This window comes from Mustela putorius, unplaced genomic scaffold, assembly GCF_011764305.1.
Source record: "Mustela putorius furo isolate JIRA1106 unplaced genomic scaffold, ASM1176430v1.1 tig00003845_pilon_pilon_pilon, whole genome shotgun sequence".
NCBI lineage: Eukaryota > Metazoa > Chordata > Mammalia > Carnivora > Mustelidae > Mustela > Mustela putorius.
In genome coordinates, this window is record NW_025421998.1 from 24,101,308 (window position 1) to 24,127,571 (window position 26,264).

Below are 26,264 nucleotides of genomic sequence, written 5' to 3' on the forward strand. Positions count from 1 at the left end.
GATTCTCTATAGGGTTTTTTTTTTCCCCCCTTATTTACAAAAAGAGTAACATAGACTGGTCAAGAGAAAGTTTGAATGTTTTAGAATAGATAGCCCTCTAAAAATACACTCTGTCTACATTCTCTAGAAATCACCTTAAAAATTGTGAGCATTTTTTTTTCATAATTTTACTACATCATGAATGGTTGCTTATAAGAAAAGAGATTGCGTTATCTTGGGAGGTTTGAGTTCTGTTTCAGGCCTCAGATACCTAAATTCTTGTCCCATATCACATATATCTTGTTAGAATAATTCTCTGAACGCTTGGAAACTACTGGCCATAATGGGATGAAATTTTGAGATTTGATATACATCTAATTTGATATACATCTAATAGGTGATATACAATAATAGATGAAGTCTAATAAAATAATGGGAATGACTTGAAAACATGCATACATCTTTGTCAAGGGGCCCTACCTGTGTTTGTGCATAGACATAACCAGTATCTAGTGTATGTTACTTTGGTAACATCTGTAGTAAGATACAGTTGCGGTGAAGAGCATGTGCTTTGGAATCCAGCAGAAATGTGGATGAGTTTTACTCACTTCTTCCTACTATGACATTGGACAAAACCATTTAAAGTCCAGATACCCTGGTTTCTGTCTGTACCATGGGGGTGGATAAAATCTCTTTCACAAAGCTTTTACACTAAAATGACAAACATACCTACAAAACTGTCAATGCCCTATGTGGCTACAGAATAAAAAACGAAGCGTAGCTATTGCTATTATTTGTATACACCTATTTGGAAACAAAAATGACTGTATTCACCCATATTCAGAACAGTGCAACATGTCACCATGGGTGCTTGCTGATCGTTGGAATCAAGCAGTGGCTCATTTGGAATCCAAATCCTTTAAGAAGAAACAAAATTACTCACAGGTATTGTACTAAGGATCTGTGGTCCACACACAATACTGTATTATGTTTCAGTTGAATGATGCAATGGGAATATAAAAACCACTGACAAGTGTTACTGTGCTTTTGTATATGCAAGTTTTATTCCTGAAAATAAAAGAATATTAAGTATAGCAACTTGGTTTTTAATTTTTTTGTAACAATTATTTCTATCTAAAGGAAACAATATATTATTTTTGAAGCCAGAATAAAGGTCAGTAAATGAAAAGCTGATAATTTCATAATTTTTCACTGAAGAGTGGATTGCTTCAGAGGTGATACCAAATATGTGTATATGTACACATACATATATAAACACATACGACACACACATGTATACATGCACATGCCTACTAGAAAACAAGCTACTAACCAAACTTAACAGTAGGCACGTTTCTACTTGTTACAAGGAAAAATGTTTGTGAGATAAATAACAGTGGTTTCCTCTGTTTTCATTATTATCTTGAATCCACTTTTGAAGTGGATATCCAGGGGCCCCTAAGTGGCTCAGTGGGTTAAAGCCTCTGCCCTCATCTCAGTCATGATCCCAGGGTCCTGGGATCAAGCCCCATATCAGGCTCTCTGCTCAGTAGGGAGCCTGTTTCCTCCTCCTCCTCTGTCTCTCTGCCTGCCTCTCTGCCTACTTGTGATCTGTCAAATAAATAAATAATGATTTTAAAAATCTTAAAAAAAAATGAAATGGATATCCATCTTTCCCCCTTGGAAGTTACGTGTTAATATCCTTCAAAATCAAATAAGCAATGATGGTGAAAATGGCATTTTTACAATAAATATGTTGAAGAACACCTATGTGAAACACTAATAAGTTTTTTAATCTTCACATAAAAGAACTTTGTTATATCTGATCTTAAAATAAGAGAGTAAAAATGCAGTCATTCTGCCATTCAAAGATAATATAATCATTATATTATATGCATGTATATATGCATATATATATTTTTTATCTATATATATAAAATAAGCACTAAAAATTAATACTCACCACCTGCAAAAAATACCACAAAGACTTAGCTTTCCCATTCTGGTAATTGCTGAAAACTACAAATTAAAAATATAATGGTGTGTGCCTTTTAGAATATTTGGGTGGTGTTTGCTGCATAATGTGGACTCTGGAGTAGCATTGACCTAGAGGTACATGCAATATTCCTGAAAATAATTAGCATTGAGAGTCTAAGAGACCAGACCTTTAATGATTCTTTTTCCATCTTTGCACATGGTCAGAAAAACTTCATTTTACTCCTGTCACCTTTTTATTGAAAATTCATCTCAACTATACTTCAGTAATAAATTTCCAAAACTAAAATTAGTGGACTTGAAGTAATCTTTTCTAATTATATATAGTGCATTTTGTTAGGGTACAAAGTGATGAGTAATCAAAACAGCTCTATGAAATATTCTGAGTCTTTACCAGACTGTGCGACCATTTTTTTAAATGGGTGCTAGACATGACAGTAGTTAAGAGAAGTTAAAATGTATGTATTTTCACTCTAGTTAAAATAAGGTTTTAAATGCTGTACTTTCAATTATTTTTTTTTAGTGTGAAGGAGATGGTAATCAGTTGAGAACTGAGGATTGGGCACAGTGTTCCGGCTGGGAAAGTGATAAATCCTTGAGCTTTTAAAAGTGTTCAGGCCCATAAAGCCTGCAACTTCTACGCATTGTTTAAGCTGAACAGTTTAATTTTCCTCAGACTCCATAAGCGTTAGCTATTATCACACCAAAATAAAAACCAAGCTTGCAAATTGTCAGTATTTCTATACCGAAGTTAGTCCATTTTTCAACCTCCATATTTAAATGATATTGGCTATAAGGGTGTTTAAAGGGGAATATCTCCTTGTTGACTTTCTTCCAAGAGACCTCCTAGGCTCCAGACAGTGCTCGATCTCTGGTTTGGTCTTCCATTTTGCAGCCTGAGAAATTTTATTTTTGTCATCACAGATGACTATGAGAGAGTCATACAAACTCACTCACATGAAACCAAGTATAACTAAATTACCTAAATTATTAAGTTATATTGAAAAATATATCTGCCACAGGGATGGAAGATGAAGATAGGTATTTCTGACCAGAAGGTTCCTTTCCACATCAGAAAAACCATAAGATGCCAAATTAAAATCAGAAGATGGCTTAATGATCATCTAATCAGAACAAGAAACACTATTTGGATGATTTGTATATTTAATGGCACTAAGCTATACAGAGGCAGCGATTCCCACAATTTGTGGTATCTGTCATGGAAAGAGAGGCCGTCTCGTTCAGGGTCCCTGGTCTCATGAAGATATGAGCCTATCTGACTGGCACTCTGCCCACTCTCTCTTCTGAATGAGCCGGTCATTCTTGAACTTTCTTCTTCACTTGTTATGCTCACAGGTCACACTGTGCTTCCAAGTTACTTTCTTGACTTTCAGATCAGCCTCTTTACATAATGTCAGAGTGAGAAGCCCTTCAACTTCCCTGCTGTCAAGTTCCTGAGGGCATATCCCTTACACCCAGCAGAGACTTTTGAATAGACTAGCAAAATTACTGGCACTGTCTTAAATGAATCTAGCTGTGATTCATTTAAGTGATAAAATAATAACTTGAATTTGAGTAGCACGTTAGAATTATTTCTTTTTTGTGTCTTCTCACTTATGATAAAACAGTTCTTTTTTTTTTTTTTAACTGAGAAGAACCTAATAGAACAAGAAATGCATTAGTAGTTGTCATCCTAATAGCAAAATTCAAGGAAGGAGATAAAATGTTTGTTGTTTCTGTATTAACTGAACACCCACAGGAATCAAATTTAAGGTAAAGGTACATTATACATAAACATGAAAGCTCTTGTAAACATACTGTTCCTCCCACCATAAAAAGTATTGCTACAGTTGCCCTAGATTTTTGGCTTTGATTTTGACTTTAATTTTAATTGTATTTCTTAATGTGGCAACTGTGGACAAAGCAATCACTTGATAAAGAATATTATTAGAATTCTGAAAGGCCATTATCACCCCAGACAGTAGGTACAGCACCGTGAGGAATAATTGTGTAGAATTTTCAATCAGTGCATGGAGCAGTTTCCTTTAGCTTCAGAAAAAAATCTAGCAGAACATTTATGTAGCATGTAGGGGAAAGCATTGCTTGTAGGGTGGAGCAGAATCCATAAAAGCAAAGGTAGATGTGAAGGAAAAGAGAGCCCTCCCCGCTCAATGGTGGCAGACACTCGGAGTCAACTGGTGATTATCACTCTTAGAATTCACGTTAAACCTCCCATTGACTACGTTCTCCCCATCTGTCAGACAGGAGTCTAGTCCTTTAAATGCATCACGTGACTGATGTAATCCCTATAGCAAATGAATGAGAAAGATAATGTTATTATTGCCAACAAGGAAAGTCCTATTTTTAATTTTTCAAGGGTAGGAGAACTATTCTCTTCTTTTACTTCAAGGCCTCTCCTTGGGTGTTTGCTTCTGGTCTCCCAGCTTTGGAGTCGTGGTTGACTGCCATTCCCCCCAAGAAGCACAGCTCATGTATTTCTCCAAGATTCAAATCTGTAGCTTCATTCTCCCATTGAACGCTTCCACTCAGATGTCCTACAAATGCAAACAATGTACCATTTCTAAAAACGTGCTCCCCTTTTTCATATGACTCTGTCTCACCTGACATGCTCTTGACTATTTAACAGCATTACCATCAATACAGTCCCTCCGTAAAATGCTCATTTTCTACTCTTCTCTGTCCCTCCGTTCAGTCTGTAGTCAGTCACTAAATCCAGCTGGCTGTAGTTCAGGAATATCTTATGTTTTTTGCTTCTATTTTCCTCTGATGCTGCCACTGTCTTTCTGTTCTCATCACCATTTTCCATGAACGAGCTCATCCTGGTCTAGTAGCTTCTTCACACCCTGTTCAAGTGATCCTCGTTGGGACCTCCCGTGACTGTGAGACTCCGGACACGAGAAAACCACCAGGCTCCGCTAGCACAGCACGTCAGGCCTGCGGCAGGGGCAACCCAGATGTTTATCATTTTTCCATTCATCCTGGGAAGACAGCTGGACTACATTGCCAAACCTCGCTTTCAGTAAGACATGGCCAGGTCACTGAGTTCTGGCCAAGAAAATGTGGGCAGAAGCAAGACAGACCACTTCTAGGTCAGCCTTTCGGGTGTGTGTTGATGCCCAGGGCTCCCTGAGAAGCTCTGTGTCAGAAGTGAGGGAGCGAACCCAAAGGCTCAAGCCCACCAGAGCCACCCCCCACCAAAACCAGGAGTAACATTTTGGCCTACAGGTGAATGAGTAAAGGTGTATATGTGTGTATATATAGGTATGTGCATATCTATACTATATGCATATATTGCGACACCTGGTGTTACTTTAACGAACACAATGCTCAATATTCCTTCCTACTCCTACCTCTCCAGCCTCTTCTCACGTAACCCTGCATAGCCCTGTGCTGGGCATCACTGCTGCACTGAATCTGTCACTCAGCACTTTGCATGTTCTGTTCTCTTAACATAAATGCTTGGAAAATTGCCAGGGCAGGTCCTGCAAACCTGAACTCAAATATTAACATGGTGATGGTCACCCAGTGTTTGCAGAATTCCATTAATACCTGTATCTCAGCACTTATGGACTGTAACTGTGTTTGTGGGAACTATGTCAAAAAATTCTGGTGGGCAAAGATCATGTGACCAGTTACTATGGACTCAGAGTCCTTTATTTGTCTCTCAAGAAATTTTGTTAAATGAATAAAATTTGAATCTACATAGTATAACTTAAAAAAAAACCAACTAGTAATTAGTTTTTCTACAAATATCATCCTCCATTTAAGTAGACATAATTAAATTATTTTCTGAGAAAGTTATTTACACATTTTCATCATTCAACATCTTCCCCAGCATCTTATGTAAAGAGCTGTTTGTTTGCTTGTTTGCTAGGGATGGCTAAGCTTATAGTGCATCTTCTTTGCCTGTTGCTGCAATTTTCAAGTTTTGAGAACTACTGAAACTCACTTTCTTAAGCGTAGCCATACACTGTTAAACAGAGAGATGAAGAAAGTAGGTCAGTTTTCTGACCTGTTTATCTTGCTTTAGTTATATTTTTACTCAAAGACACTGCCAGGCATTTAAAATGCAGATATATGAACAGGAAGCACTATACCAATGGCAAAAGCTCTCCCCATTTATATCTTTTCATTGTTCTCACAGCAGGATGATTTTGACAATGTGTTGTACACAAGAAAAAATAGTTAAAATTGCCGTTACTGGCTAGAGGTTCATACAAAGCAGACCAAGATATTTCAGTTTTCTTTCCCATTGAGTTTCAACAAAATGATCACATAAAGTGTCATTTTCTTTTCTGAAATCGTGATTCTTTTATTCTAATGGGAAATATATAGGAATCCTAACATAATTAATCTCCAGCAGTCTCTCTAGATGCTCTCCATGAAACTAAACCACTAGATATTAAGTTGCTAGTTCTTCCAGGATGCTAAGATTGTCTTACTCCCATTGTTTATGTAGCACTTTATACATAGGCAAATATATATATAATTACTTACTAAGTTATTTTAATGATAGTTGTTTTAAAATCTCTACTATAGTGCAAACAATTCAGAATAAAGAGTGCACAATATATAGTTTTTTTACAGAAGTCATTTAATACTCAAATACATATTAAATGCCTTAAAATGTGACCCATCTGTTTTTGTGTTTGCCCAAGGTATCACAAAGGTCCTTACTGTGAGGGCACCTGGATGGTTCAGTTGGTTAAGCATCCAACACTTGGTTTTGATTGAGTTTGTGATCTCAGAGTCATGAGATGGAGCCCTGCCTTGGGGTCCATGCTAGGCATGGAACGTGGTTAAGATTTGTCCCTCTCCCTCTCCTCACCCACGGCTTGTAGCCACTTGCAAGAAGATGAAGAAGAAGATGGTGATAAAGATGAAGAATGTGGAAATGAAGGTCCTTATTGTGGTTTAGACAATTTCTGAAGGCTCGAGGTCTTACTCCTAGTATTTTTGGCTGAGAAAAGGAAATACGACCTTTAAAACATTTTAGCCCCACTCAAATTGTGTTATCATCATAGATTGGGCATTATCACAGATTGAAGAAGTTTTATTTTAAAATTGGAAAGATTTGGGCTGCTGTCGACATCTCCTTTTATTACATTCCTCTTGGTCTTGATATATTCTTCCATGTTCTCCCCATTTTTTCTGGAAAGTATTCTCTTGAAAACCAATTAGGTCTTAAAATATTTAAGTAGCTATTTAGCCTCTTCACGTTTATTGCCCAACATGAGTAAAAGTTACTCACAGTAGAATTTAGCGGGCAGTGAATATTACACTCCAAACATATGCACATATTCTATGGATGCTGTTGAGACTTTAAAGCTAACATACTCATGAGGTCATAGTTTAACCCCACATATGGAAGGCTGGATTTCTGAACAGCAAACAGGGCCTAAAGAGCATAATTCTCAAAATTCTCATAGAGCTGTTCAAATAGTCACATACAAATTTTAGATAATATTATATATTACCTCTAAATATTAAAAGAACTAAGCCGTGTGTGTGTGTATGCATTTAAGTCTAGAATTTCGTAATAAATTTCTATACATTGGGATTATAATAAGCTAAAATATATAGCTATAGATATATTCATTTATTCAAAATGATGTTTTTAAAACTACCTAGTTTGTGGCTATAAGCTCTTCTAAAGCATTCTTCTTTAGAGCTATCCGAGATTTCTCTTACTCTTGTGTTTTCTTTATTGCAGTAAGAGGAAATACACAAGAAATGATGTGTATAGTACAAATAAGTGAAGAAACATTTGTTCTCTTTGTTAATCTCTGGACCATTTAAGTGAGGAAACATTTGTTCTCTTTGTTAATCTCTGGACCATTTAAAGGGAAAGATAACTTTCCACAAGTGTGTGAGTTTACATTTCTCAAATATGGGGTCAGAATCTATAGTAAGAAGTCCTAGCCACATAGAGCAGGAAAAACTTAAGGTAGGTAGACCAGAGAGTTAAGGTAAAGGAGTAAGAGTATTTGCTATCGGCAGTAACAGAAAGGTACCAAAAGGAACAGTTTTGTTTTTAAAGTCAATCACCTGTTATGTGTGCTTGACTTTATAAGTGTCCTATCACATTTCTGTATTTCCTATTTAGATTTTTTATTCTGATGGTGTATTTGAAATTCAGTTTCTTCTAGAGGATAGTCTACCTGGTTCGGAAGGAAATACCTTCTAAATATTTGTACTACGTTGTTTCATTTAATCGATATTCAAAGAATCCAGTTCTTACTCTTAGACGGCAATACAATAAAGAATGTAACTTATGTATCCTTCCTTTTTACCATGTGCACATCATGAACACCATTCCATGGAAGATTTTGGAGAGAGTTGATAATGCCGTGATTTCTCAAGTGGCGTTCCCCACATCCTCGGGACAAACGCCCACCCCCCACACACAGACAACAGACATGAGGGAAGGGAATGCAGAGGGAGAGGGCTTCAGGGAAGCCATTCCTTCCTTCCTTCAGAGCCAGAGCATGCTAACGTTTCTCCGTTTCATCTGCCTGTGTTTTCTGAAGAAACAGCTTTGTGGCTAGAAGTTTCAGAACTACTACTCTCCTCCAGTCATGCTATCTTTCCCTTGAGTCTGTAACTTATAAAGATTAAATAACCACCAGGGGTTGACAGACCACTTATGACTGAATCAGGACCAATTTGTGTCCCCTGGTTCCCTATCTAATGTTTCTTCCATATTATCACTTGTTTTGCAACTAATTTTCTAAAAAAGGAATGATAACAATATTTAACCAAATCTCATGCTCACATAAAAATAGGCAACAGTTGGGCTTAGTAATGTGCGTACAGATAATTTTGATGGTCCTGAGTGTCATGGAGCCAAGGGGCTGTTCTTGGCTGTTGACTGAAGATAGTTCAGCAGCCCAGACAAATGGTGCTCTGTACTTTGTGATCATACTCTTGTGGGCAGACTTTTAGAATGATGGAGGCTAATATATTCATAAGGTCAGCTTTGAGCTTGATAAATGGAAGGGCAAGAGTTCTTACCAATGAGAAATGTCTAGAGAACAGGATTCTTATATTTCTTTCTTTTTTTTTTTTTTGCCAGAAATAGTTTTTTTTTATTTCTTTTCAGTGCTCCAGAATTCATTGTTTATGTACCACACCCAGTGCTCCATGCAATACCTCCTTAATACCCACCACCAAGCTCACCCATCCTCCCAACCCCCTCCCCTCCAAAACCCTCAGTTTGTTTTTTTTATTTCTTATAGACATTTGTTATTCACTGGGTTACTTCAGGAAGCCCTGACTCAGTTGGAAGCCTCAGGACTTTAGGGAGGTAAAGGCTTGACAGGAGAACTTCTCAGACCAAGTATAGTGCAAGGCATCTCCGGGATGTTAGCAGACTTGATAACTTGCTCTGTGATGAGAGAGAAAAATTAGAATATAAAAGTGTATTAGGTTTCTGTTGTTTTGTTTTTTAATTGTTGCTGTGACAAACTTAATAGCCTAAAAGAACACAACTGTATTCCTTTGCAGAGCTGTAGATAAGAAATCCAAAATGGCTCTCCCTGACTAAAAGCAAGATATGGGCAGGACTGTTCTCCTGCTAGAGGACCTAGGGAGGAATGAGTTTCAAGGCCTTTTGTAGTTTCTAGAGGCCACCCACACTCTATGGTTTGTGGTTCCTTGTTCTGTCTTCTAAACCCTAGACCTACTAGACCCAGTCCTTTTCTGGCTGCCTTCTCTGCCTCCCTCTTCTCCTGTTAAGAACCTTTGTGATGACATTAGTCTCAAATGGATAATCCAGGATAATCTACCTATTTCAAAGTCAGCTTGTTAGTAACATTGATTCCATCTGCAACCTTAATTCCTCTTTGCCATGTACTGTAACATATTCACAGGTTCTGGGGACTGGGACATAGTGGGGGGTTATTATCCTGTCTACCACAAATAGCATGGGCATGGACTGGGAAACTCACATCTGTGGACTATAACTCACTAAGAATTAACTAGCATTTTACTGAGGCCTCTTCAGATGATAGTATATGACCAGTATCATTGGGTTTTTTTAATAATTAATTTCTTAAGTGGATCTGAAGAACTTTTCAGGATAGTTCTTAATACATAGTAAGCTTTAAAAATGTTAGCCTATAGGAAAATTTTGGTACTCTCCTGGAGCACTTAAATTTTTCACAAAACAATGAAGCTAAAGTTCTTTCATATGTTAAACATGATAGGGATGAACAGTTAAACTGTTACCTTAAGGTCTTAAATTTTTTTTTAATTTTTAGTTATTTTATTTTATTTTATTGTTAAAGATTTTATTTATTTAAGAGAGAACAGGAGAGAGAACACAAGATGAGGGAGAATCAGGGGGAGAAGCAGGCTCCCTGCTGAGTTGGGAGGCCAATGTGGGATTCAGTCCCGAGACTCCAGGATCATGGCCTGAACCGAAGGCAATTGCTTACCAACTGAACCACCCAGGTGCCCCTTAAAAAAATATTTTTTTAAAGGAAAAATTTGATCATGCATTTCAAGAAATAAACCTATTTTGAAACCCAGAACTCATAATGAAGGATATTTTATAAAGGACTTACTCCCTTTGCTTAATCATATTGGCCTTTTTAAGGAAACCTAAATCCCTTTAGCACTGTCACTCACAAAAGTATAAACTACAGCATTCCTTGACATGGAACACCATTCTTCCAGCTACAAAATAAGTTCTCTGTGTCAGACTCTGGGGCTTTTCCTTCCTGTGACAGAAATAACTTGATTTCATAAATACTTGTGGTGGACTTGAAGTACTTTAAACAGGGGTGCCAGAGTGGCTCGTGGGTTAAATGTCTGCCTTCAGCTCAGATCATGATCCCAGGGTCCTGAGATCGAGCTCCGCAACAGGCTCCCTGCTCAGTGGGGGAGTCTGCTTCTACCTCTCCCCCTAACCCATGCTCTCTCACTCATTCTCTCTCTCTCTCTTTCAAATACATAAATAAATAAAATCTTAAAAAAAAAAAAAAAAGAAATCCTTTAAATATAACCAGGGTCTCTTTCAAGCCCTGATACCCAAAGTAGGTCTTGTAAGGTGCTTCATTTATTTAATGCAGAGAGAATTTGGCCAGCGTTAATCTGTAAGTAAACACCATGGCCAGCTGCTCTGAGTGCACAAAGCTGTGTACCAACATGGTTCCATGGTCTCTAAATTCCCTTATTTGTCATACTTGCCATTCATGCTGCCAAACTAAGCTTTCTCCATGATCGTTGGGGGAAAATGATCGATTCGCTTCTCTGGTACCTCTGGTGTTTCTCAGAGCACGTGAAGGTCTATGCTTGCTTTTTAAAGAACATTTCCACTGAGCTCCATCTAGTTTATCTCTGAAATGCTCAATGCTTCTATCACACTTATGAGATCCTCTTACATTTTCAAGAATGAAGTGGATGCTGGTCACTTTTATTTTTTATAGTTTTTATGGGATTTAGACTAAGTGAGTTTCATCTGTACTGGAGCAAAAGTCTAAACCTCTGTATTTTATTTTCATGTATGCACAGGTTAAAGATTTACTTAAAACAAGCATATTCAGACATTTTTTAAATGAGCAATGTATTTTCATGGGTGTGATTTAATGATGACATTGAAAGTACAGTGTATATTAAAGAATCTCAACTTAGTTTCTGACATCATTGTTGAATATCCCACTCAGAGATAAATACATCCTATTTTCGCATTTAAAGATTTTATTTATTTATTTGACAGAGAGAGATCACAAGTAGGCAGAGAGGCAGGCAGAGAGAGGAGGAAGCAGGCTCCCTGCTGAGGAGAGAGCCCGATGTGGGGCTTGATCCCAGGACCCTGAGATCATGACCTGAGCCGAAGGCAGAGGCTTTAACCCACTGAGCCACCCAGGTGCCCCTACTTTTGCATTTAATAAGTAAGTGAAATGAAATAAATCGAAGTTGTTAACCATAGTTAAAATTGACTAGGTAATTGTTTAATTTCACTAAGGAAGATACCGAACCAAGGTAGAACACAACTCAGAAACACTTTCTACCATAACATTGGCTTTTTGCCTCAGATTTTTCATTTTGGCTAGATTTAGTGAAAGCTATTATGAAACATATAATTTAAAAATTATTCGTTATGTTTCATATTGAGTCGAAAGACTTATACTGCTATCTAGTGGCCACATTGAGTAATTTTTAAATTATTAGGTACAAATGCCTATCACAGGATTTCTGTTATAATTTTGAAAATCATTAAGGTTCACTTATTTTTAATCTCCTAGAAAAACCGATGCTAAAAATTGTGCTGTACTTGCTAATAGACCACAAGGTAAGAACCTTTCCATTGTGAAGGCAGTATGCTTTATTGAATACATGTATTTTGATCATGACTAAAATGTTAGGAAAGGGAATACTGAACAAAGAAAATTTCAGGCAAACACTAGGGCAACATTTAAATAATGATTCACTAGATACTGTAACAAAATAATAAAATATTACTTCTGAATAGTAATAAATTATCCTTGATTTAGGACAATTTCAAGGACTTTCATTCATTTTTTTATCCAGAAATTTTTTTTAGTGGCAGCACAAAGTAGGTTACATTTTAAGCCAGGCAATCTGCTGGACACATGAGGTCCAGTGAATCCTTTTCAGGTTGTTATTGTTACCTTGTGAATTTATCTTATTCAGTATGATTGAGATTTCTTAAAACCCAAATTATGCATGATGAAGGAAAAGAAGTTCACATTTTCCTGACTTGGCAACAGAAGTCAGTCCAAAAGAAAAAAAATGTATTGGTTATTTGTGCTAGCCACTTTTAGGGGCTCTGTTGTGTCAACAGTACTGGAAAATTACTCTTCAGAAAATTATCGGTGAGGAAACAATGTCTCCAAATCTTGAGATTTGATAGTGCTGTCCCACAAAGAGGGGACCAGGCAGACACCCACATTTTGTTGTTAAGGGGCAGAAGGACTGTTCTATTTGACTTTTGCCATCCAAACATGGTTACAAACAATGGCGGTGCACATGCACACGTACGTGTAATGTGCACAGATTTAGGGAGTTCAACTTGTTTCCTGGGATACAAGAAAACTTCTAGCTTCCCTTCTATAATCATTTAACCATAATTCCCTGACAGTTAAGTTCTAGGAAATGACATCCTAGGAGATAATCCTATAATGCTTATAAACATGTTAAATGGTACATAATTCACATATTGTTCTATTAAATATGAGTGCATACTTATAATTTTTGTGCATAAATGTTAAAATGTGTCATGCTGGATCCCTCATGGACTTTTTCTTAAATTCAGTCAAGGGATTAAATAAAAGTTATGATCTGGGGTTTGTATATCTTCATGCTTGCAAATCATGAAGACATCATTCCTTGACATTCTTTGACAATAAGGCAATTGCATTGTACCACAAAGGATTCTCTTTTAATTTTCCTTTGGATAGAAATCATGCCTGTGTGGTAAAAAGCTTCATGATGCTATTAATAATTGAATTTCTCTGAAGAGACTGACTATATCCCAAGTCATGTGTAATCAGCTACTTCATCAAGAATAATGATATCAGAAGAACTACTCCAAAACCAATGAATTCTGGGGTAAAGGCTAACTTAAATTGTTTGGTAAAATCTTGTAGAAAATATTTGTTTGACCAGCAAGTGCCAATTTTGACAGATTGTGTGCTAATATGAAATGCTACAATGTAGTTACTTCAATTAAATATTCATTGACTTAGCCACATCCTTTGTGAACATCCCACAAATATGGAAAATGGTCCTAAGCAATGCTGCTGCACAAAATGAGGAGTTCTGAGACAGGTTCATAATGACTTGTTACATGTATTTTAGTTTTAGTCTTGTATAAATTAATAAGTTACCTTTGTTTAAAAATGATTGAAGAAGGCAATTTATGTGAGACAGAAAACTTTAACACTTCATGGAGGGGACATTCTCCTTTCTAAGAACTGCAAAATGGGGTGGGAGGCAAGAAACGTTTCTAGGATAAAGAATAAAGAACAAGGAAGAGACAAACAGAAAACGTTTGATTGGCTGGATCCACACAGTCAACCTTGTTTGGGATGAGAAGGTACAGAGTTGACTTCGTATTTGGAGATTGGCTGCTGAATTTACCATCTTTCTGATCAAGCAAAGTGTTTATAGGAATAATAAAGTCATCTAAGCTTCAGTTTGCTGATGTGGCACCCCGTCAGGAGTGATTCCATCATGGGACTAGAAAGTTACTTCTACAGTTCTCTCTTGGGATTATCCTCTTGATTATTCAAGAATTTAATTTAAAAAAAAAAATCAACCTAAGTGTGACTCTCTGTTACCGTTACTTCTTGGGTTTCAGTATATTATTCAAAAAAAAAAAAAAAATGTCAGGTTCCTATTCTTGGAGCCACTCACATTCTTCTGTTCTCTTTTATTGTTCTAATCAGGGACGACATCTGTCAGCTGGTCAATGGCTGCCACATGGATGTAAAACTTTTGAAAGAACCCAGTGTATCAGGGAAACAATAATAATTGTTAACAAAACAATGCCCGTGGTTTGGAGAGCACTCTTGAGCCAGGGTCCCTGTTACCCAAATCAGCTAGAATCAATAAGAAATTATCCTGAAGGCGTGGGAGGTATTTAAGACAATTCCCCTCTATGTATTTTGTGTAGCTGTGTCTCCACTTCCCCAGAAGTGTTCTTCCAGCAAACCTGTTCCAGAGAAACTGAAATATTGGAAATCAAGAAGAAGTTTATGATGAGTAGAAAGAACTATGGGACCCACCAGCATCATAACAAATCCAAGTCAGTCGTAGGTTGGATTACCCTCTTTTGCAATGGTCTGAGATATGTGTACAATGGCATTATCTTTTTGAGCCAGGGCAAAGAAAAAGATGTATAAAAGAGTCCTAAAAGGGCGCCTGGGCGGCTTAGTCATTAAGTGTCTGCCTTCGGCTCAAGTCATGATCCCAGGGTCCTGAGATCAAGCTCCACATTGGGCTCCTTGGTCATCAAGAAGTCTGCTTCTCCCTCTCCTGCTCCCCCTGCTTGTGTTCCTGCCCTCACTGTCTCTCTCTCTGTCAAATAATAAGATCCTTTAAAAGAGAGAGAGAGAGAGAGGGAGTCCTAAAGCTCTTCATGGTGAAAGATTTTTTTTTTAAAGATTTTATTTATTCATTTGAGAGAGACAGTGAGAGAAAGCATGAGCAAGAAGGTCAGAGGGAGAAGCTGACTCCCCACGGAACTGGGAGCCCGATGTGGGACTCGATCCGGGGACCCGGGATCATGACATGAGCCGAAGGCAGTTGTCCAACCAACTGAGCCACCCAGGCGTCCCTCTTCATGGTGAAAGATTTAAGAGGAATCACCTTGGAATAAACTTAATCAAGGTGGTGAAATACTTGTACTCTGAAAAACCATAAGACATTTAGGAATGAAACTGAAGATGACACAAACAAATAAATGGGAACATACTCCATGCTCAAGGGTTGGAAGAATACTGTAAAAATATTCATATTACCCAAGAGCAATTTACAGATTTAATGAGTCCCTGTCAATATACTAATAGCATTTATTCACAGAACTAAACCAAATAATACTAAAATTTGTATGGAACCATAAAATATCCCAAATAGCCAAAGCAATCTTGAGAGAGAAGAAAAAAGTTTCAGTATCACAATCTCAGATTTCAAAATAAAGTACAAAGCTGTAGTAATCAAAACAGAATGGTATTGGCACAAAAATAAACATGTATCAATAGAGCAGGATAGAAAGCCCAGAAATAAGTCCACACTTAGTCAATTTATGACAAAGGACTCAAGACTATGCAATGAGAGAAAGTCTCTTCAACAAATGGTGCTGGGAACACTGAATCGCTTTCTTACACCATACACAAAAGTGAATTCAAAATGTATTGAAGACCTAAATGTGAGACCTGAAACCATAAGCAATAATGGAAGAAAACATAAGCAATAATTTCTCTGACATCAGCTGTAACAATATTTTACTAGATATGTCTTCTAAGGCAAGGGCAAAAGCAAAACTAAGCTATTGAGACTCTGCCAACACAGAGATCTTTTGCAGAGCAGAGGAAACCATACACCCAGTGAATGGGAAACATTTGTAAATATTATATGTGCTAAGGGGTTAGTATCCAAAACATATAAAGAACTTAACTCCGCTCCAAAAAAACCCCAATCTGACTTAAAAATGAGCATAGGATCTTAATAACCATTTTCCCAAAGAAGACATACAGATGGCCAACAGACACATGAAAAGATGCTCAACATCACTAATCACGAGGGAAATGCAAATCAAAACCGCAGTGAGATATTACCTTAAATATGTCAGAGTGGCTAGAATCAAAAAGACAAGAAATAACGCGCACTGGTGAGGATGTGGAGATAAAGCAGCCCTCGTGTACCGTTGGTGGAAATGTGAGTTAGTGCAGCCACTGCGAAAAATAGTATGGATGATGCTCAAAAAATTAAAAACAGAATTGCCCTATGATCCAGTTATTCCTCTACTGGGTATTTAACCCAGGAAAATACTATTTCAAAAAGATATTTGCACCCTCTGTTTATTGTAGGATTATTTACAATAGCCAAAATATAGATGTAATGCAAGTGTCCCTTAAAAGATGAATAGATAAAGAAAATTTGGTAAATATATACAATAGAGTATGACTCAGCCATAGAAAAGAACAAGACTGTCCCATTTGCAGCAGCCTGCATGGACCTAGAGGGTATAATACTCAGTCATGTAAGTCAGAGAAATAGAAGGACTGTGTGATCTCACTTATATATGGAATCTAAAAAACAAACACAAAACAGACCCTTAAATACAGGAAACAAACTTGGTTGCCAGAAAGAAGGGTGGTGGGTAGGTCGATGGGTGAAATCAAGGGGATTAAGAAGTACAAATATGTCCCGGAGATGAAAAGTACAGTATAAAAAAGGAGAAAAGGATGGTCAGCAAAAGAAGAAGGAATAGAAAGAAACATCCTTGATCCTCTTGATCTGACATTATGGGAAGAAACAGTCTCCCTCGATGTCAACCCCTTCTCTTCCCTGTCCTTCTGATTTTGAGGTCTCCAGCATTTACATAGGATCGGATGTCAAGGCCAGCCTTCTTCAACTGTGAAATATGCATCGGAGTCTCTTTGACACCTTGTAATCCCACGGCAGTGTCAGTGGTCAAGTGTTCCTCCTAGGTCCTTTCCCAGACTCTCTCTTTTGCAAAAGCCTCAGAATGAAAAGATGACCGTAAATGACAAAAGACTTTAAAATGATCATTGGTAAAGATCTGATGAGAGTTATAATGTAAATGATTAGAAAGTTTGGTTACTTGTGACAAAACATCTTAGGACAGTAACTGGAGTTATGACTGATAACACACCAAGATAATCAGGTTTTTAGAAAGGTTAAACAATTTCTGGAACACTTATATTCATAACAAAGACAAATATAACCTAAGAAGGTGTGAACATCACTTCTTATCTGATGGTGCACCCTATGTAATTTAACATGTCCAATATAATTAGTGTAACATCTCTCTTTTATAAGGCAAGACACAAATCCTTTGAGACTTTCCAGGGATCCTCCGGGCAACAGAAGTGATTTCGAGGACAAAAAGAATCCATTTGGAATTTAATTTGGGGACGTGATCAAAACACCAAAGATTTGCTCATCTGGCTAAATGGGATCATGAATAATTATGAAATAATACTTCGTTATCTATTTAACCAAAATGTCTATGGGAGCTTTTAAAGGCAAATACAGAAGTTTATGTAATGTGACAAACTTAACTCTTTTAATGAGAAGACTGGGCCTTCATAAGTTATTAAAGACCTAATAAAGATAAGCTTGAAGCACAGGAAATTATTTTGGCAAGACACAAAATCTTTGCTGTCTAGGCAAATTACTTAAAAGATAAAGGAAAAACTTTGTTCACAATTTATTAGTAAGAGCAGTCCAGTAGTCTTTGCCCTGTTAACAAAGAAGAGTATATTTTTGATAGTAAAGTTCATTTTTTTCCCCAAGATTTTATTTATTTGACAGAGCACAAGGGAGGAGGGGGGAGCAGCTGGCAGAGGGAGAGGGAGAAGCAGGCTCTCTGAGGCAGGGAGCCTGATGTGAGGCTTGATTCCAGCACCTGGGATCATGACCTGAGCTGAAGGCAGATGTTTGATGGACAAGCCACCCAGGCGCCCCATATTAAATAAAGCTCATTTTAAAAAACTTAAATCCATTCCAATCTTAGCCAGCTTAACCACACATACAATTCATTTTCCAGAATTCCTTTTCCACAAACCTACAACTTTTTATATCTATTCATGTTTTGTCTTGTGTTTCTTCTTTCTCACTCTGGAGCAATCAAAGCATCTTTTCTTTTTTCCCTTACCAGAAGCAAAAACAAAGCAACAACAACAAAAAGCATGTCTACTATACCTCTCCTTATCCAAAAAACACTATCGACTTTCCTTGACTACTTTTCATACACAATTGTTTTCTTACACCTTCTATTATTATTTCTAATAGCTGTAAATACACATATTAGAGCTCTTAACTCATAGAATCCTTAATTTCCAGTGGAAACTAAGAAGTAAGCAATTATGGACTGGTAAACTTTTAAACACACTTCATAATTTCTTTTTTTTTTTTAATAGTTCATTTTGTTTTGTTTTTTGGTTTTGGGGGTGTTTTTGTTTGTTCTTTCTAAAGATCTTATTTATTTATTTGACAGAGATCACAAGCAGGCAGAGAGGTAGATGGGGGTGGGGAAGAGCTGAGCAGGGAGCCTGATCCCAGGACCCAGGGACCATGACCTGAGCCAAAGGCAGAGGCCTAAACCACTGAGCCACCCAGGTGCCCCCACACTTCATAATTTCTACAAGTATGTTCTTTCTTGTGGAGGCCAGGAAAAACAAGGCTGTATCCACCTCGAGTCTAGCCCTAACATTGCCCTCCCCTCCATAAAACTGAAGGAGGCTGAGGCGGAAGAAAATTGAAACAAAGTTAAACCTAAATCTCACTAACAAGAATGCTTGATAGGAGAAATGTGACATTCCACCAGGAAACTCCCAATTGTCGTCATGTTAGTGCCTCATTAGAGGGTGAAACGGCCTTGATTGATAGTAACCAGGCCTCCAGTATCCTGACAGTCTTCTTACCCTGATAGCCCTTCTGAACATCCCCTTTGTCCTCACCTACTGCTGAGCCAGCAGTCTTGGCCCAATTATCTACTGCTGAGTCCACCCCTACTCTGCCTTTTTAAAAACTCTGACTGTAATCTGGTTCGGGGTCCAAGTCCCCACTCTGCTGTGTTGGGTATACTTGGGCCCAAGCTTAAGCTTGCTGAATAAACCCTCGTGTGTTTACATCGGTGTTGGCTTCTTGGTGGTCTCTCGGATGCGAAAACTCGGGCATAACATTCTTGCAGTAAATTTTTCAATGTAGCACAAAATATGTTTACTAATAGACCCAAAATACCTCTAGTTCTTTTGTAAAAGGAAACCAAAAGTGGATAAATGTTCAGTAATTAATGTTTTGGTATTTTATCTTACTTGGAAATGATCTAGAGGTTCAGTGAATATCCAGTATAGCTTTAAGATTTCAAGTTACTAAAAAGGTTTTAGAAATTGTTTTTAAATAGACATACCATAAAGCATAATTATTGTTGTAAAGTTTAGTTACAATTTCACATCTATTTAATTTGCTTCTTTTGAAGAATTACGTTTAGGTTATTCATGAAAATTTTGTGAGGCATTAAACAGCTAATTATCTTTTGGGGTGACAAATTGTGTAACAGAGACAACAAGAGCCTATTTTACTTTGAGTAAATGTAAATAGGATAAAAGGATTGTGTTTGATGCTGATAACTCAAAGACATTCTATTTAGGGCACCTGCGTGACTCAGTCATTTAAGTGACTGCCTTTGGCTCAGCTCATGGTCCCAGGGTCCTGGGATTGAGCCCCATGTTCTGATCCCTGCTCAGTGGGAGGGATCCCACTCCCCCTGCTTGTACTGGCTCTCTCACTGTGTCTCTCTCTGTCAAATAAATTAGTTAAATCAACCACTTTTAGCTATCTTTTAGCTACCAGAACAGCACTCTTTACAAATACAACTGGGTAGAAAAAATTACACATTCATATTGTACATAAGTAGATAAACAAAGAGATCTTACAGCTTTCGTTTTAAAAATTTTAGCCATGAGGTAGGAACAATAATGCAAAACTCATTAGTTTATAAAAGAAGAGTTGGATCCAAATTGTGTTTCTGGCAGGTGGAATAATTTAAGGTTATCTGCTCAGATGGCTGGACATTTTACAATCTTAGATAAGACTTTTAAGATTTTTTTTTGTTTGCCTAGTTTCCAAATAGTTTTTGTCTTTTTTCCTTCTGATAAGAATTACCTCCCAGAAGTTTGTATTTCAAAGAGATGGCCCTCTTGCCCTAGAGAAGGGAGGCAGAACATTTACAACACAAAGGCACAAGAAAGAATGCAAGTTCCTCCAAGTAGAACCTTTGCTTCCTAAGGCCAGAGTTTGTACAATACCTCCAAACCTTCTAAAATGAATAGAGGGGAATTGCGGTTTGAGGAAATAAGTAGATTTTGAGTTGTTGCTGAGGCCACACTTCGGGTCCCCTAAAGAAAAGGATGGCAATTTCCAGTTTATCAAAGAATTGTATTGTAATCTGAGTGATTTCAAGACATCAGCCCATTCACCCAACTATACTATCTTCACTTTGCTTATGTATATCAGGAAGATCTTCATCCAAGATAAAAATCTGAAGATTCTTATATTCTATGGTTTGAGCTATTTATTTTTTGGAATGTTTTCCCTACCCTATGGGTATATGGTTTCATTTAGCTTAGGGAAGAAGGCCGAAAAACTTCCTATCAGACTCTGAATATCAGTTTCTAACTTAGCCAACTTGCAACCATAGAACTACTTTTAAAAATCCTTTCATACAGCATTGTATGTCAAGGATGCTTCAACCATACTAATTTTTTAAATCCTTTCAAATATTTTCTCAGGTTTCAGCTGATACAAGTAGTAAATATTTCTGACAGTATTGAATGACCCCATCAACTCAAGTGGCATCCCTAAAGAGGGTACAAAAGGTAGGATCAACCCAGGATCCAGACTATTCCCAAGGATAGCCCAAAGAAAGAAAGATAATTCCTTAGAGCTGGAAATAGTTGGTAGGATCCTGACTACAAATGGAGTGCATCCACATTGTTGTCTGGCCCTATTTGGGGGCCCCCAACCTGACAGTTGGGCTGCCCGCAAAAGTAAGAACCAGCAGACTGTGTGTCCCAGGCATTCAGGAAGCCAAACCAAGTTTTCAGGACACAAATGATACAAGAAGGTAATAACTATCCCTGGGAGAGGCAGGATCAATACCCAATGGGCACTACCAAAACCAAATTTATAAGAGGGTAGATTGGGAAAGAACAACATGAAATGTTACTTTGTGTCCAATGAAAAAAACTAAAACTATTTGGTAATGAGTTTAATGTCTTTTATTCAAGGAGAAACAGTCTGTGGAATGGAGAGCTCTACCCCTCACAGGCAGCAAAGCACTTCTTCCTGAGGGATTTTGGGCAAGGGCAGAGTTTTATAGACTGTCAGAAGAGGTAACGCAGAAACAGGGCAGGAGGTGGGGAATTTCTTTATAAGGCTAGACGGTCCTATTTTGTAGGGTAAGGTAAGCTAGTTAAAGCTGAGTTGGAGGATTGTGAGTGGTGTACATTACATTTCCTTGACAGGTGTTTTCAGTAAGTGTAGGCTGACGTGGGTTTATATTTGTGCTGTGGGTCCCAATATACAGATGATCACTTCCTTTCTTGACCAGGGACTGAGCAGATCCAGGAGAGCTGACTCTAGGAAGAATTCTCACCCTTTGCTGGCAGGAGCCAGTTTTCCCAGGATCCAATCTGCAGGTTTCTGAGCAGGTTTCTGAGCAGGTAGGATTTAAAATAGAGAGTATAGAGAGTATATCTACAGAATTTGCCAAAGTTTTCTGTTAATTTTAATTTTAGTTTCCCCTTGGCTTTGTATGGAAATAAGTGGTAGAAGATGACTGGGGACTTCGCAGAGTCCCACCAACACGGGAGGGGGCCCATATGGAGACCCTCTTTTGAATATAGATATGGCAGCATTTTGAGTGGGAGTGTGTGAAAGGATTTGACAAAACTTTCCGGGACAATCTTTTTTCCACTATGAGTTAGAAATGAGAAACCAATTTCTGGCTGGGGTTTTGATAAAGGACCCCTAGGTTGATGTTATGAGGGAGGCCCTGTTATTTTCGCTTCTTCTGGCCTTGGAGCTATTGCTGTTGTAAGTCCACTGAGTTGGTAGTCATTGGTTTAAGGTCTTGTGGGCTCTGCAGAGTGGAAAGGCAATGAAGCTAGAGGAAAGTAGACTCTGAGTACTCAAATAAAAGAGGAGTAGTCAGTGTCCCATCAATTTTATAGTCTTTTATTTTAGGTGCTTCTCGTGTCTTTAATTTTTTATTAGCCTTCTGTGATGAGTTTTTCAATGAAGCTATTCTGGAATTTTGAAGTCTGTTGGAGGCTTCTGCATGCCAATTAAAGTATCCCATTCTATTTGTTGACTTGGGAACCCCTGCTTTCAAGTGTGCTTTTTAAATGAATGATCTGGTCTAATTTGGAGCATTCCTCATAATGGCCCTTATAATTCCAGACTGTCTTTGTAGGATTTGGCCAGTTTTGCAGTCGTCTAGAGCTTCTGTCGCCACAGTTATTAGACATAAAATAGGTGTGTCAGAAGGTAGACCACTCAGTTCTTTGAAACATGAGGATCCCATTACTTTAGCTAAGCTTTGGCTCTCTCAGAGTTAAATTAATACCTAGAGGTGTTACATGGTAGGGGATTTTGTGGTGTTTTACAGTATAAAATTGGTGCATGGACATTTTCTTGATGTTGATGAATGACCTCGTGTCAATCTAAGCCATTCTGTGACCAACTTGTCCTAGCAAGAGAGTCTTCCAGTTGGGTGGCTCGTTCTCTAACAGCTTTGTGGTGCTTGGCCCATGTCCATCAGTCTTGTAGCTTTAGCTTCAGAAATTCCCCTTGGCAGTAGTATTTTAAATCCTACCTGCTCAGAAACCTGTCATGAGATTTTTTTTTAAATAGTGACAGACCTCTTTAAAAAAAAAGAAAAAAAAAAGATTTTTAAAATTTATTTGACAGAGAACACAAGCAGGGGGAGTGGCAGGGAGCGGGAAAAGCAGGCTCTCCACTGAGCAAGAAGCCCGATGTGGGGGTTCGATCCCAGGACCCCAGGATCATGACCTGAGCCAAAGGCAGACACGTAACCAACTGAGCCACAAATCATGTTTTTTTAAATTTAAAATTCTCACTTTATAATTGTATAGGACAGCACTGACTTCTAATTATTGAGGTTTGTTGAAAGGATATGAGCAAAAATGTGGCAAATTTGTTTTTTGTCTTATATCATCTTCTATCAATCATAGTATGTAATTACACCAGGGTCATTGTTAATAATCTTCAGCAATATTTTTCATGTTTGTTTTTTCCTTATTGCTCAATTATTGTAAATAAGTCCTAAAGCTATCATTTCACTAATATGTCAGTGTATTTTCAAAAATAGGGATGCTTAGCTAATAAAATTATGACTTAATCATCTTTCAACAAATATTATTCTCATTAAACAATGGACCTGTTTGAAATATACTTCACATACTAAGACTCTTATATATATTTTTTTAAAGATTTTATTTATTTATTTGACAGAGAGAGAAATCACAAGTAGGCAGAGAGGCTTACTTGTGATTTCTTCCTGTCCCTCCTCAGAGAGAGAGGGAAAAGCAGGCTCCCCGCTGACCAGAGAGCCAGATGTGGGGCTTGATCCCAGGACCCTGAGATCATGACCTGAGCTGAAGGCAGAGGCTTAACCCAGTGAGCCACCCAGGCACCCCTTACCAGTTCTTAAATTTTAAATTTTGTTTTGAACTTCATGTATTTAAAACCATTTCATGAATACTAAATTAATATAGCTTTCTTCTTTTAGTAAGTGTTGTAAAATAACTGAAAGTAAATATTTACAATTACTAGATTTTTTTTTTCCTGTGGGAAAGTAAAGTAAAGCGAAATAAGATATCCAGTATTTCTAGCAATCTCTTATTTTTTTGGTAGATCTCCTAATTCAGGGGAAGAAAATAATTTCAAGGCAAAATATCTGACACATGCTTACATTTAAAAAAAAAATGCTTGGAGGCAGAGGAAATAAGCATTCTAGCCTTATTGACTGTGATCACCCTATAACACCCTCGGAGCTGTTTTCCTCAAACTCCACTCAAAACACAGATTTCTTCAAAATTTAGTACTCTGTGCAAGTTGGTTGACAGCATTCCAATAAAACTAGACACCCACATCCAAGCCTGTGTTCAGTTCAGCAGAAAGGAACACTTAACACACCATTAAGTCAGCCGTTAAGGCCACCTTGTTTTCTCTGCTTCGCTGCTGCCTAACATGCCGGGCAAAGTACCCCAAGTGCTCCCAGGGAAAGAGGCACATCGCAGCAGCAGGATAGATAATAGGTTCAAATAGCAAACAAGAGCCGGTGAAGGTGGTTGCTAGGAAGAAAAACAGCTGACCGCCCTTAATGTTCTCTGATTCTGTTTGAGAGCAAGGTTCAAAAGGAAAAACATAGACAGAAGGAAGGCCAATGAGGAGAAAGTAAATATTTGGATACGTCTTCCCTTTGTGTTTGCAAGTGCTTTGTTCATGTGTTCTATGTGATCAAGTATGACTTAAGAGATGTGAATTCCCAGCAAGCTGTATTTTTGTGTAAGTATGCTAGAAAATACACCCAAGATGTCTTTTCCCACTTCTATAGTCACTATAACAGAGTCCAGAATCATTCTATAAACAAGGCAAGGAAATTAATAATTACAGTGTTAAGCTACCTTCCAACAGGCTGAGGTCTTTCTATGATTTGATTTATTTAGTGTTCACCCAAAAAGTCATTTTTTATTTTACAAATTAGGAAAGTAGGTTTCAAAGATATTAAGTCAGTTTATCTGAATTACTACCACTGATAACAACAAAGTGAAGTTTTGAAATAAGTTCCAATATTATTCCCTAAAGCATCTATGATTCACATAGCATCCCCATATGTCTCTTTAAAATTTGTCATTTAATCTGATAGCTAGGTTAGAGTTGATTTTTCTGCTGTGATTGGGTGCTAAATAGTTACAAATATCTCACTTGAAACTGAGCTTTGGTGATTTCCATTCATTTGCAACTTTATTGATCTATATTTCACATGCCATACAATTCACCTTTTTAAAGTATTCTATTCAACAGTATTTACTGTATCTACAGTGTTCTTCAACCATGCCTACAATAAATTTTAAAATATTTTGATAACATCAGAAAGAAACCTTATATCCTTTTACACTCACCCTGCCATTTCCCACAACTTCCCAACCCAGTCCAATTTAATCACTAATCTACTTTCAATTTCTGGACGTTTCAATACAAATGGAGTTTTTTGTTTTTTGTTTTTTTTTTAAAGATTTTATTTATTTATTTGACAGAGATCACAAGTAGGCAGAGAGGCAGGCAGAGGGGGAGGGGGGAAGCAGGCTCCCTGCTGAGCAGAGAGCCCCAGGCAGGGCTCTATCCCAGGACCCTGGAATCATGACCTGAGCCCAAGCCAGAGGCTTAACCCACTGAGCCACCCAGGTGCCCCAATACAAATGGAGTTTTAACAAACATGGTTTTGTGGCAGACTTCTTTCACTTAGCAGAATGCTTTCAAGGTTCATCCATGTTGCACATATCAGCACTTCGTTTTTTTAATTATCGAATATTTCATTGTACGGATATACCATATTTTTTTCCCATTAATCAATTGATGGACATTTAGCTTGTTGTCACTTGGGGGCTCTTGTGAATAGTGCTGATCTAAAGGTTCATGTACAAGTATTTGCATACTTATTTTCATTTCTCTCGAGCATAACATATAGGAGTAGAAGGGCTAGCTCGTACAAACCTTAAGGTTAACCTTTTTAAGGAACTGTCAGACCGTTTTTGAAAGTAGTCAACCTCCTCTTTTACTCCTATTTCTAGTAATTGGAGTCTTCTTTTTTTCCCTTGACCTGTTTAGCTAAACATCGGTTTTGTTATCTTTTTTCAAAGGATAAACATTTTATTTTATTGATTTTCCCCTCTCTATATTCTCTATCAATTTATGCTCTAATCATTCTTCTTGCTTGCTTTGAGTCTAGTTAGTGTCTGGTG